Genomic DNA, 14,999 nt, shown 5'->3' on the forward strand with positions numbered 1-14,999 from the left:
ATCAAAAACATACATAGGATGTTTAGAAGTTTTACCTATCAACTTTAAAAAGTTGATTGTGGCTCCAACTTTGTTGTTGAACAACAAAGCTCTTGAATGGAAGATGAATCTACAAGCTCTCCTCCTTTCTTCTTGAATCTTTCCTTCAAATTAGGCCCACCACCAACTAGGTAGATCCCCTCACAATTTGCACTAGAAAAATGTGAGGATTTTTCAAAGAGAAGTGTGTGTTTTCTCCAACAAATTGAAGAACACAAAAGAAGAGAAAAATGGAGAGAATGAGGAAGAGAGGTTTCGGCCATCTCTTGTGGAGGGAAGGGAGAATCATTTTTTTAATTCCATGTCTTGGTGTTGCAAAAAGCAAAAGTGAAAAGTAGCATGCCATGCCATTATTTTATTCAAAAGTAATCTCCAACCCTTCACCTCCCATGCATGCATACAATATAGTTTTTAATCAAATTAAAAACTTTGGACTAAATTTAATTATCTCAAACATATTTGAGACTAATTAAACATTACTTGAATTTACCCAAGTCCCACTAGTTAAATAATTATTTTAATTGAGCTCTACTAGACCCAATATTATTTAATTAATCCAACACTTGAATTAATTTAATTATTTGGGCTCTACAAGGCCCACTAGTGTTTGATTAATTCAACACTTGAATTAATTAAATTTAGTCCATTATAATGTTTATGAAAATCACAATTTTCAAATACATTATTCTCTTGGCCAAATTTTAATTTAGGAACACTTCCATAAATCAAAATTTACATTTCTCTCATAGAAGTCATACTTCTATTTTTCTTTGCACTTATAAACTCATTTATAAGTCGTTCAACACATTGAACTATTTTCTCCTTTATAGAAGTCATACTTCTAATTTTCCTTACGCTTATAAACTCCTTTATAAGCCGTTCAACACATTGAACTATTTTTACTTCTCATCGGGATTTACAAAGCTAGTACTTGTGTGGCCCTCAATGGTTCATTGATACAACTAGCCGTGGGTTCACATCTCCATGTGATTCGGACTAAACATGTCCTTATTCGAGCATACCCCAATTGCTCCATTCTTACTTATCAACTCCTTGATAGTAAGAACGTCAGAACTCAAGTCTGATAGTACCCAACCAATCACGTTAAACGCCTAGCAGCATCGCTTACGTGATTCCCTAGGTATCACATGATAGTGCCTGCAAGAACCATTCAATTATGGTTAGCGTACAGTACGGTCCCTTCAACTCATATATCCCGATCGATTCGACAACCATTGGTTTATCGAGAGTTGTCAATGAATCGATACTATGTGTCATGTCGTAGTTGCATCGATGGTGCAATCTATGAAACACCTTTCATAATTACAACCATACTCTGGCCAGAGATTTCGATCTACATACACATGATAACACATAGGATATCCATACCCGAAGGTAAGCGGTGAATCCCCGACTACAATGCATCGACTCCTATGTGTTTCGACAGAACACCCAACCTTGCCACCTGATGACCCCATGAGAGTCGGTAAACAAGTCAAAGTGTAATTCTAGCACATAGAGTCTCAATGTTGTCCCGGGTCATAAGGACTAATTCTGTACAACCATAAACCAGGACTTTTCCACTCGATAAGTGAGAACCACTTGGAAAGTCCTTTTATGGAGGGTTGTTCAGTGCACTCTACAAGGAGCATCTATCTGCATGTTCGGACATCACAATGTCCCCTACCAATGAAACATGGTACTCACATTGCAGATACTAGTCTCCAACTCGAGCGGCCTATATCCTTCTTAGTGGCGGCTGAATCGACTAGGAACCGTTTAGAATATACAGTATTACAAATATGAGTTTCATGATACTCATCATATGAGCATCTCATATTCTTTCTACTATTTGTATATTCAAGGGCTTTATCTATGCAGCTAGCATGGGTATACAGATAAAGATTTGCCAAAGTAATAATTTCAAATATTATTAAAATAAAGACTGCTTATACATAGAGTTTCATTGTGAACACTCGGCCAACACTTGGCTCGACGGGCACCTACTCTAACAGGCGGCCATTGCCTCGTAGAGAGAATCGTCAACCGCGGCAGTCCCCAAGAGTTCATTGATTGTAGTCGAGTCGTACGATATATGTTTTCCCCGAACAAACACCCTACCATCACGTGCCTCGGGGGCATTAGCATAGAATTCACGCACCACCGAGACTACCGCCGCATGAGGTTGATCACAGAATTGGTCCCATCCACGCTTTCTCATATCGACAAGAATACCTAATTGGCGGTCCTCATATTGTTTCCGAACCCCCCGCTCGGCTATAGGATTCCTATGAATTTTAGCATGCTCGTATCGAGCCCTAGCCTCCACACTAATAAAACGATGTCTATCAAACGCGGGAGACGATGAAGAAGAGCCGGGGTTACCTTTTGGTCTTTTAGGAGCCATAGGAATGGAAGGATGGAAGAGGAAGACGATGGCCGGAGCAAAGACCCGATTGATGAACTAGGCGTGTGTTCCTACGAAGAAGAGTCGCCTTGCCGAGGTTTGGAGAAGAAATCGACCACCTGCACACAAAAATTGAGGGAGAGAGTGAAGAGGAATTAGGGATTTTGAGGGTAGGGGCGTGCAGAAAATGAAAGGGGGAAAGGGGTTCGCGACTTAAAAGGCAGTCGCGCTCGAGCGGTAAAACATTACCGCTCGAGCGCCGAGTCCTCGGGAAAAAAAATTTCAGAGGCAGATGTTCGCGCTCGAGCGGTAAAAAATTACCGCCCGAGCGCCAAGCTCTCTGGACATTTGTATGAACTTCGCGCCCGAGCGGTAATAAATTACCGCCCGAGCGCCGAGCTCTCGGGACAATTCACACTTTTTTTTTTTGGTTTGTTTTTTTTTTTTTTTTTAAAAAACATAAAATTACACTAAAATCAAATTGAATGCAAGATTAAGGAAAAAAAGAATAGTTCTCAATTTATAGTCGAGAGCTTGACTGTCTGTCCGTCTCAGTTCAGATGATCTTGGAACCGTGTGATTCCAAGTTGTGGCTCAACAGTGCCACCCATGTAGTGCTTGAGGCGCTGGGCATTGACCGTGAATGTCCCGTCCTTCCCATCTTTCAATTCGACAGCTCCCGATGGATAAACTTGCGAGATCACGAATGGACCGGACCATCGCGACTTCAATTTACCGGGAAACAAGCGCAACCGGGAGTTGTAGAGCAGAACACTTTCACCCACTTTAAATTCTCTCTCGATGATTCTCTTGTCATGAGCCTTTTTGGTTTTCTCTTTGTAAGACAGTGCAAGATCATAGGCCAAATTTCGGAATTCCTCCAACTGGTCCAATTGAAGCAACCGCTGTTCACCTGCATCAGTAAAATTAAAGTTTAGCGCTTTTGTGGCCTAGTATGCTCGATGCTCTAACTCAACAGGTAGATGACATGCTTTACCAAACAAAAGCCCATACGGTGTAGTGCCTATAGGTGTTTTAAAAGCAGTCCTATACGCCCAAAGAGCATCATCTAACCTCACCGACCAATCTTTCCTACTGACACCTACTACTTTCTCCAAAATTCGCTTAATCTCACGATTCGACACTTCCACTTGACCACACATCTGTGGGTGATAAGGGGTAGAGATTTTATGTGTGACACCATATTTGCTCAAAAGTTTTTCAAAGAGTTTGTTGCAAAAATGAGTGCCACCATTTCTAATGATTGCTCGTGGTGTTCCAAAACGGTTAAAAATATTTTTCTTCAAAAATTTTAGAACCACTTGAGCATCATTAGTGGCGTATGCTTCCGCCTCTACCCACTTAGACACATAATCCACCGCCACCAAAATGTATTTTTTCGTGAAAGAACTGGGGAACGGTCCCATGAAATCTATCCCCCATACATCAAAAACCTCGCACTCAATGATATTATTTAAAGGCATTTCGTGACGGTTAGAGATGTTACCTGACCGTTGACATTTATCACAATGTAGCACATAAGAACGAGCATCTTTAAAGAGGGTTGGCCAATAAAAGCCACATTCGAGTACCTTAGATGCCGTCCTTGTTGGTCCAAAGTGACCAACTATCTCACGGTCATGGCAATGGTTGAGGATCTTATAAAACTCTTCCTCAGCAACACACCGTCTTATCATGGAATCTGCACAAATCTTAAACAAGAACGGTTCCTCCCAAAAATAGTATTTCACGTCAGAAAAGAATTTCTTTCGTTGGTGAAAAGATAGGTTCGGTGGAGGTGTGCCTGTAACAAGAAAGTTGGCGAAATTTGCATACCATGGACAATTTCTCACCTCAAATAGTTGCTCATCCGGGAACCAATCATCGATAGCATGATCAACAGAATCATTACAAATACATTCTAATCTAGACAAATGATCTGCAACCACATTCTCAACACCCTTCTTATCTTTTATTTCTAAATCAAATTCTTGCAACAATAGAATCCACCGAAGTAGGCGTGGTTTTGCATCTTTCTTAGCAAGTAAATGTTTCTGTGCAGAGTGGTCAGTGTAGACAATGACTTTAGACAAAACAAGATATGCATGAAACTTGTCAAGTGCAAACACTACTGCAAGTAACTCTTTTTCGGTGGTAGCATAATTCAATTGTGCCTCATCTAGAGTCTTACTTGCATAGTATATAGTGTGGAATACCTTGTTCTGTCTTTGGCCGAGGACAGCACCTACCGCAGTATCACTAGCATCGCACATGATCTCGAAGGGTATATCCCAATCCGGTGCTACCAAGACAGGAGCCGTCACCAAGCGCTCCTTCAACTTCTCGTATGCCTGCAAACAATCAGAATTAAAGTCAAAAGGTACATCTTTCATGAGTAAAGAAGATAGAGGTTTGGCAACTTTAGAAAAATCTTTGATAAAACGCCGGTAAAAACCGGCGTGGCATAGAAAACTTCTAACTCCATTTATGGACGCCGGAGGTGGTAAGTTCTTAATCACTTCAACTTTCGCCTTGTCCACCTCGATTCCGTGCCCCGAAACCTTGTGCCCTAGGACAATTCCTTCTTGTACCATGAAGTGGCATTTCTCCCAATTAAGCACCAAGTTTGTCTCCTCACATCTCCTCAACACTACCGTCAGATTCTGCAAACAATCATCAAAAGAAGAGCCAAATATCGAGAAATCATCCATAAAAATTTCAAGAAAAGTTTCTATCATATCATGGAATATAGCGGTCATGCAACGTTGAAATGTGGCAGGGGCATTACATAGACCAAACGGCATGCGGCGAAAAGCAAAAGTGCCGTAAGGACAAGTGAAAGTGGTTTTCTCTTGGTCCTCCGGCGCAATCATAATTTGGTTGTACCCCGAATACCCATCCAAGAAGCAATAAAACTCATGACCCGCTAACCTCTCCAGCATCTGATCAATAAAGGGAAGGGGAAAGTGGTCTTTACGGGTGGCATCATTCAATTTTCTATAATCAATGCACACACGCCATCCCGTAACAGTCCTAGTGGGTATTAATTCATTATTTTCATTTGTGATAACAGTAATCCCACCTTTCTTTGGCACACATTAAACAGGACTTACCCATGCACTATCAGATATAGGATAAATAATACCTGCATCGAGAAGCTTAATCGTTTCAGCTTTCACTACCTCTTGCATCTTAGGATTCAATCTTCGCTGAGGTTGCACAAGAGGTGAGTACTTCTCTTCCATCAAGATCTTGTGCATGCAGACTGATGGATTGATCCCTTTGATATTCGCCACCTTCCACGCAAATGCACCCTTGTGTGCTTTCAATACTTCCAACAGTTTGTCCTCCATCACATCTATCAAAGCAGCAGAAATAATGACAGGTAAAGTGTTATTCTCACCTTAAGTACACGTACTTGAGGTGTGGAGGCAATGGCTTCAGCTCAAGTGTTGGGGGATCCTCGATGCTTGACCTTTGAGGGGTCAAATCTCTTCGTTCTCCCAGATCTTCTAGTCGCATCCTCATTGGCCTTCTCCATGGTTGGTTGGCATTAAAGTGTGCCACAATTTCGGCTCTTTCCTCATCCAATTCCTCTTCTCCCAGTTCAGTATCGCTAGTGGCCTCCAAAGGGTCCCTAAGAGCATTCTGCACATAGTTAGACGCAAGAGAGTCAAACGCATCAATTCTAAAACAACTATCAGAATGCAGTGTGTGCTTAAGTGCATTAAACACATCAAAAGTAATCTCTTCGTCGCCCACTCTCAATCGCAACTTCCCTTCTTGCACATCAATCAGTGCCTTGCCAGTCGCAAGGAACGGTCTACCCAAAATCAGAGGCATCTCCTCATCCTCATCCATATCAAGCACCACGAAGTCCGCAGGAAAGATAAACTTGTCCACTTTCACTAGCACATCCTCAATCACTCCGCGGGGGTACTTGACAGACCTGTCAGCCAGTTGTAAAGACATCCTCGTCGGCTTAGGCTCTCCTAATCCGAGTTTCCTGAAAACAGATAAGGGCATCAGATTAATACTTGCACCAAGATCACACAACGCTTTACGAAAAACAACATCACCAATCATGCAAGGGATAGAAAAACTCCCTGGGTCTTTTAGTTTCGGTGGGATTTTGTTTTGCACCAAAGCAGAGCAACTCTCAGTCAAGTTCACTGTCATGTGATCCTCCAATTTTCGCTTGTTAGCTAAGATGTCCTTCAAGAATTTGGCATAACTAGGCATTTGCATTAAAGCATCGGCAAAGGGAATATTGATATGCAATTTTTTAAACACCTCAAGAAATTTACCGAATTGTGCATCTAGTTTTGCCTTTTTCAATGCTGCAGGGAAAGGCGGGGGGATAACAATCTTAGGATGTGCCGTGGGTGCTGGTGTAGAGTTAGATGACTTACCTTTTGACGCCTCAGCATGCTCATCCGATACTTGGCTTTTCTCTTTCTCTCTAGGCTCCAAAATCTTTCCACTCTTCAACTCAATGGCCTTCACTTGCTCTTTTGGATTAGTTTCGGTGTTGCTTGGCAAGGTGCCCGGCTCTCGATTTGCTATCATCTTGGCCAATTGCCCAATCTGAGTTTCGAGCCCCTTAATCGACGCATCTTGATTTTGAAGTCTAGTTTCAGTGGATGAAATAAACTTAGACATCATTTGCTCCAAGTTGGACTTTTCTTCTCTAGGAGGATCGGATCTGTACATTGGTTGTTTGCCATATTGTTGTCCTCCTTGCGGTCTAGTTTGACTGTTTTGACCGCCCCATGAGAATTTAGGATGTTGCCTCCACCCAGGATTGTATGTGTTCGAATAAGGGTCATGCCTTGGGCGGTTTTGGACTCCCACTTGATGCACAGGTGCTCCTTCGGGCACATAGAATGGATTGTCATCTTGACAGTCTTCCACATAGTGCTCACCCCCACATTTCTCACAGAATACCTCTTGCAAACGCATAGCCGTGCCACCCATGTTCAAGCCATCCAGTTTCCTGTTTAAAACATCAAGTTGTGCAGTAATAGCAGATAAATCAGTTACCTGGTGAATCCCTGCATTTTTCAGCTGATTGTTCCTGTCAGATTGAGGGTGATAACTGCTAGCAGCCATCTCCTCCAGTAGCTCATACCCTTCCTCGGCAGTTTTTCTCAATAGATTTCCACAAGCAGCAGCATCTATCATCGTACGATTAGGAGTAAGCAAGCCATAATAGAAGGTTTGAACGACTAACCCAAGTGGCAACTCGTGATGTGGGCATCTTCGTAATAGATCTTTGAAACGCTCCCATGCCTCATATAGTGACTCTTGATCGAACTGAGCAAATGTTGTGATGTCTGCCCGCAGCTTCATGGTCTTCGATGGAGGAAAGTATTTGATAAGAAACGCTTTCGCCATGTCCTCCCATGTAGTGATCGAACCTACAGGTAAACAATTCAACCAAGCTTTAGCCTTATCACGCAAAGAGAAAGGAAATAAACGCAGTATAACAGCATCATCAGAAACTCCATTAAATTTAAAAGTATCGCAAATCTCAAGAAAATCCGCGATGTGTGTGTTTGGATCGTCCACAGCAGTTCCTCCGAATTGGACTGTGTTCTGAATCATCTGGATTATAGCTGGCTTGATTTCAAAGTGATTTGCCCGCACAATAGGTCTCACAATGCTAGGGCGTGCACCATCCAAAGAAGGCTGGGCATACTCTAACATTGGTATGCGGCGTGGCATCTCAATATGTCTCTCTTCACAGCGCTCCTCCTCATGCTCTTGCTCGTGTCTCTCCATCAGTTCCTTCAGTCTTTGCTGCTGTCTTCTCCTGCGAAAAGTTCTTTCAATTTCAGGGTCGAACTCAAGCTCCACGTCAAGTGACTTTGGCATGCACTAGACAAGATACCTGGAATAAAATATTGAGTGTTAGCTCAATAAAAATAAAATACACTAAAGAAAATAACTAAAAATATAATTGTAGATTAACAGTCACCGGCAACGGCGCCAAAAACTTGGTCGAGCAAAACTTGTATGGTGAATTCCCCACTAAAATATGATTTTGTATGCTCAAAAAGTGATCGCAAGTGCACGATATCAAGTAATAATATAGTGTATGTGAATACGAGTATCGTTCCACTGAGGACTGTATTTAACAATTATTGTTTTAGTTATTAAAACTTTAGCGACGAAAGGTGATTGATTGTGTTATAACTACTAAAATGCAAGAAAATTAAATAACCAAGTTCAAAGATTAAATGATAAAATATGAATGCTAAATCAATTGGTTAAATTTCAAATGATAAAAGAATTTGTTGGGAATTCTGGTTCACCTATCCCTTATTAATTAATTTGTTCGATTGTGTTCTACGCTTCCGACAGGATTTCCTATTCAATTTAACACACTCTCTCGAGCTATGCCAAACTAATTCACTCAATGAAGTAATTAAATGTCTTTAATTATTTATCAAGAATGAATCGCATTTCGATTAATGAAACCCCCTAGTTTTCGACCCTAAGGACTATGACTATCGGCACGTATCCAATTTCATACATCTATGCAAATTGTAGATCCGCGAATTATACTACTCGATCCTATCAGTACTAGTTATTCTCTCGAACTCACTCGTGATATAAAATAGTCGTTAAAGTCAGCTACGCTCAACGACACAATGAAAATCGTAGAATAATCAAGGATAAATCACAAACCGAAATATAAATTAACCAACTAAAAGTTTGGGGTAGGATCCCCTTTAATCCCAACAAATATTGAGTTTAGCTACTAGAATTCATCGTAAAAATAAATGCAACAATGTTTAAAACGAAATAAACTAGATTAGAAATACTAGGCGAGACGAAATCTGCGAAGAACGGTGCTCGGAATCTTCAAATCTTCAATCCAAGCGCAAAAGTCCTCTCTAAACTCGATGACGGCTCTCCAATTTTTGTCTGAATATCTCTGAATAATCCCCCCAATTCGTCCCCAAGACTTACCATATCGTTCCCTATCATCAAATCAGGCAAGAAATCGCGAATAACACTTTCCAAAAATAGGTGGCGCTCGGGCGGTAGAAAAGTACTGCTCGAGCGCCACACTCTCTGTAATTCTCCTTGGCATATGCAGCATTCACGCTCGGGCGGTAGAAAACTACCGCTCGAGCGCCGACCTTTCTGTCGAAGTTCCTTTGGGGCTTTCATCTCGCGCTCGGGCGGTAGAATTTCACCGCCCGAGCGCCAATCCTTCTGTACAAGAACTTCGGCATTTCTCTTTTCGCGCTCGGGCGGTACAATTTCACCGCCCGAGCGCCAACTCCTCTGCCCTTTTTGTCTTGACTTGGCACTTGGCTCCGATTTTTGGTTGTTCCGGCCTTTTTTCCTGCAAATTAATCACGCCCGAGTGAGATAGGATAAAATGCAAATATTTACTCTAAAATGAACAAAAAGTAAACGAAATGCATACATGCACCATGCAAACACAACTAAACCAATGCAATAAAACACGTAAAAACGACACATATCAACCAGACCTTATTTGACACTCATACTACCATGACCGAACCCTAGACAAGCTACTGGAACCGCCTATAAAGCCCATGCACTTGCAAACCCCTCAATCATAGCCTATATGCCTTGCGCCCCCAAGCCTTTCTCTACAGCATATTCCTCTTAAAACCAGCCTTTGATCTCTCAGCCTACAACTCCAACTCAGCCCCCTTAGGACCCTTGGACATTCCCTAACAGCAGCTAGCAGCCCCACCCTTCGAGGAACCCGAAAACCGAAAACCTAGCTTTCCCTCAAACCCCAAAGCGTGCAGCCCTCTCCTAGCTTGTGTCCAGCCCGTGCACAGCCCATATAGAACCATCCTCCAGCACCTTTAGGTCTCCTAGACATGCTCGAACAACATCTAGAAGCCTTGGCCATCAAAGATCCCAGCCGAAGAGCCCTTGCCCACAAGGACTCTATTTTCGTTCAACCCTTAACTCCTCCATGTCCAGCCCTTGTGTAAGCTTGTCTAGGCCCTTAAACCTTTGAAATTCGTCCTTTCCCATATCCCTATGATGGCAGCCCCTTCATGCACCATTAACATGGGTTTTGATTCTTAATAACATGGGTTTTTTTGGCACAACATGGCATAAAAATGAAAATAATACAAGGGTTCATATTTTTTCATGCAAACATACATCAAACACATAATATGATGTGATAGATGAGAAAAGGAGATTAAGGCGTGCATTTGAATTTATTACGCACGAAAATACTTGGCGATACGAGGAACGTTGGCGGAGAGGCGACTTTTGATGAATTTTCCTTCAAGCCGTGAGTTTCCTCCTCCAATTTGTGTGGTGTGTGGGCGTGTGGTGCGTGAGGGGGAGTCCTAGTATGATTAGGGGGTGAGGGGCATGGGTTTATGGTGCGGTTAGGGAGGTTTTTGGCTTTCTATTTTAATTAAAACACATAGTATAATCCTAGGCCCATTAACCTATTATAATAGACCCAATAAGCCCATTAGTTAATATTTAAAATATTTTATTCAGAAAAGTTTGTGAAAATAATGGTCGGGTTCTCGAAAAGTCCATATTTTGTTTTTATCAAAAACCTATCGCTGGTTTAAAATACAACTCGGCGTATAAAAACACCTTAAAACACATCATTTTCAAAAATTCTATTTAAAATACACCCCACATTAAAAAAATAAAAATAATTATTTTATAAAAATATTTTCCCTTATATGGTCCTCGGTCTCCGTTCCTAGATCGCGTCTTGAATAATCTTTAAAACACAGTTTTATGCATTCTAAAGTAAACCCTATTTTTAAACATGTAATCATGCATATCATTATTAATTCATTCCATTAAAACCATTGAATTAGTCATTTTTCATTTTTCCTAGATTTGCATGTAGTTGAGTTACGTTATCGTATTTTTGCACCTTACATTAACCATATCCTACTGGTTCTTGCAGATACTATTAGTGATATCAAAAATAATCATGTGGTGATGCTATTAGGTGCTTTTACCATGATTTGAGGAATTCAGTCAGAAATAAGTTCTACCATTCTTATGATAAATGGTTTGATGCATAGAATCAGACTGATTAGCGCAATCCCGTAAGGGACACATGTTGTCTCGAATCACATACGTTGTGAAATCACGACTAGTTGTAACCCTAAAATCATTTCAAGTCACATAAGTATTGATTTTTGTGTTCCCATGATTATAGTTAAATTCAAAAAGTTGAATTTGGTGATTGTAGTTTGATGAAGAACAAACATTAAGCTTATAAAAAAGTTTGTGAGCGGATCTCATATTTGGAAGCTGTGAGGGTTATCAGGACTGCTAAATTAGCGAGGAGAGTGTGATTGCCAAAATTTTGTTAATGTATTCCAAAACTTGCAGTTGTAAAAATTCGAGTCAGTGGATGATTGACTTCGACAAGTTGAATTTGACAAAGTTGTTTTCCAAAAGTTTGACTTTATGTCATTACAAAGAGTTGTTTATTCTCATCATATCGGTGAGTTTTGATATTTGATTGTGATTATGACAAAACCACAATCGTGGACTAATTGATGGATTATGTTTGGAGTATCCAAGTGAAACTCTAACTAGTAGAAATCTTAGTTAGGCAAAATACCAAGTAGGAGTTCCGACTCATTGGACTAGAGTATCCAAATCAAACTATAACTAGGAGTTTTGACATGCTGATTTATATTGTCTTAATTAAACATTATCTAGATTAGATTGTATTATCTAGATAATAATCTAGATCTCGTAGTTTGTCAAAACTATTAGCAAGATTTCTAATAGGATTATATTGGATCCATGTTATCATTAAATATGATATAACATATCAAATGTTGATGTTAGACTATTTTCTCTCTCCTCCCAACTACACAGATCGATCATCACCTTGTATTCTTTAACCAAGTCTCGGTCGTACACCACATCTCACCGTTGTACGTCTGTAAAACCATCGTGCACTTTTATTCACAATGCACAAATTTTCTAGTGCAAACTAGAATAGGATCGTAGATGTCAATCATCGACTTGATTATTGGCGATTGAAGATCAATATATTCCATTTAATTTTAAGTAGAGATATACAACAAGAACTATCTCTGCTGATCTCAAAATAATTGGAGCCAAGTGATTTATTCACTAAAAATATATACGATAAACACCTTATTGTTGGAATTCAAACCATACGATTGCCCAAGCAATTTTGAATGTCAAAATAAAATTTTAAAATTTCCGCTATGCTTTCGGTACGAGAAAACAATGCGAAAAAATGGTACACCAACAGTTGTATCTGAGCCTAGGTTTCTCTATTTTTTATGGTTTATATATTTATTATATAAATCATATTGAATTAATTATTTCTAATCACATAAGAAAAATATTTCGAAAATAACAACACCCAAGAAAATAGATTATTTTTTAGATTAAAAATTTGTTTGCTGCCCGAAACTGTTCAAGCAGTGCATGCAGGCAGCTACTGTCTTTCTCTCATATTGTAGCCGGATATTGCATAAAACTTGATAAAAAAAAATTCTGGTTCGGACAAGGCTTTTCTTTTTGCTCTGCCTTAAACAAGCTTTTCGATGAGTTCAGGCATCTTATGACATGGAGCTGCTTGAAAAGTTCGGGTAGCATAAGGTGCATGCTAGGGGGTTGCCCGAGATGCTCGAAAAATCAAACATGCTATCTCTTACTAGCTTGTTCATTCTTATTTTTTGGGAAATATGTCGACTCTAGCATGTCATAAGTGTGATTGGTTAAAACTATCTTGTTTTTTTCTGTTTGTTGTTGAAAATTTGTTAACTTGGACATTTGCTTACCATTTCCAGTAGATGAGCCCACTAGAAAAACAAGCTTTTCTTTCTTTACGGTGGTTTCATAAGTCGTATGCAATTTTACTAGCTCTTCAAAGCTAGCTTCTAGCTTATTCATATTGAAGTTCAGCACAAAATCATCAAATGAGGAATGAATGACAAAAAGGAGATGTCATCATGGAACTCGTCAAGAATTATTAATTCCAAACCACCACCTTCTCAATAAGCCAAATCATATGTATATAAAGATCATGGACCAAGGCTCCATATTGCATGCATGTAGCATGAGTTCATTGATAGTAGATAGCCTGACTGTACGAGTCTGAGTACCATACAAATCTTGCATGTGCATGTAAATGTTAGCAGTGTGTACAAATTATTCGAATTACCTCTACAGTTCATTTGAGTTAAAAGAAAACATAAAACACTTGGCTTGTAGATCATATTCCTATCATCTCTCAAACTTCATCAGTTGAGCAGGACTGATATTTCAAGTGTCCCATCTGGCGAATACTTGGTAATTATTTACACATCTCTTACCGATGTGAAAAAAAGTTAATTTTCTTAGCCACTCTTGATAGTTAGGTCCGATTAACTTATTACTGTTGTCATCTTTTTGGGGATATACGCTTGAAACTATGGAAATGTTGTTGAACAACATCAAACAAAGAAAATGAATAAAACCCTATATGAGATATAGATGTGAAAGCCTCCCAAATATTTTTACCTAAACAAATAGGGATGTCCTACTTAAGTGAAGAAAGTAGTGGGACACAAATTGAATATTATATTCATTTTGTGCTACTTTGTTTTCTATTATTTCTATTATCCTAGGAAACAAAGGTTTTGTTTCAAAAAAGGTCACCTTCTTAGATAAAGAGATTCTATTGGATAGAAAATGCAAGATAATCGAACTCGAGGAGATTAGAGAAATATCCATTCCTGATATAGTTAAGCCACACCGATCAACCTATTAAAAAAGTACATGATCCTAATATATCTGAGAGGATCTCGAGAGCACGTGTGAGGTATGGTCCGCTTATTAATTAAGGAAGGCCGAGATAAGCCTAACCTTAGATGTGATCCAAGAAACTTCAAAAAAACAATATCTAATGTTGATTCATCCAAGTTACTTGAAGTCATGCAATCTGAGATTAACTTTATGTATTCAAACAGTGTTTGGTCCATAGTGTATCCACCTGAGGGAATTTTTCGCATATGACGCAAACTGATTTACAAAAATAATCTAGGGCGGATGAGAATGTATTGACCTTCAAGGCTAGCCTTGTAGCTTAATGATATACTCAAAGGAAAATAATCAACTATGAGGAAAAAAGTTTCTCCTGTTGCAATGTTCAAGTTCATTAGGATTCCACTAGCTATAACAATATGGTATGACTATGAAATATGAAAAATGGATGTAAGGACAACATTCTTTAATGGTAATATTAAGGAAGATTTACATGTTTCAACCTGAAAGATTCATATGAGTAGGAAGTGAGCATAAGGCATGCAAACTTCATAGATTGATACACGGTTTGAAACAGGCATCGAGAAGTGGGAAACCAAGATCCGATAACTCTATCAAAGATCTTAACTTTGTTAAGAATCACGATGAACCACGTGTGTACAAGAAAGCTAGTAGGATTGATGTGACATTCCTAATACTTTATATTGACGACATTCTACTTACTGGGAATGATGTAAGATTGCTGCAATCAACTAATGTATGGCTAGCA

At 39.6% G+C, this 14,999-nt stretch overlaps 1 protein-coding gene and 1 non-coding gene across 2 annotated transcripts in view; one reads left to right on the top strand and one right to left on the bottom strand.

Moving 5' to 3' along the window:
- Positions 1 to 5,515: 5,515 nt before the first annotated feature.
- Positions 5,516 to 14,999, bottom strand: part of LOC140822964 (periodic tryptophan protein 2-like) — a 97,575-nt gene continuing 88,091 nt past the window's right edge. The window contains exon 8 of the mRNA XM_073184005.1: positions 5,516 to 5,532. The gene's annotated coding sequence lies outside the window, so the exon portion shown is untranslated. The remainder of the gene's footprint in view (positions 5,533 to 14,999) is intronic.
- LOC140824857 (small nucleolar RNA R71) lies at positions 7,689 to 7,794 on the top strand. The gene has a single exon (XR_012116476.1). It is a non-coding gene; the product is annotated as a small nucleolar RNA R71 (small nucleolar RNA).

This window comes from Primulina eburnea, chromosome 2 (genome assembly GCF_022965805.1).
Source record: "Primulina eburnea isolate SZY01 chromosome 2, ASM2296580v1, whole genome shotgun sequence".
Lineage (NCBI taxonomy): Eukaryota > Viridiplantae > Streptophyta > Magnoliopsida > Lamiales > Gesneriaceae > Primulina > Primulina eburnea.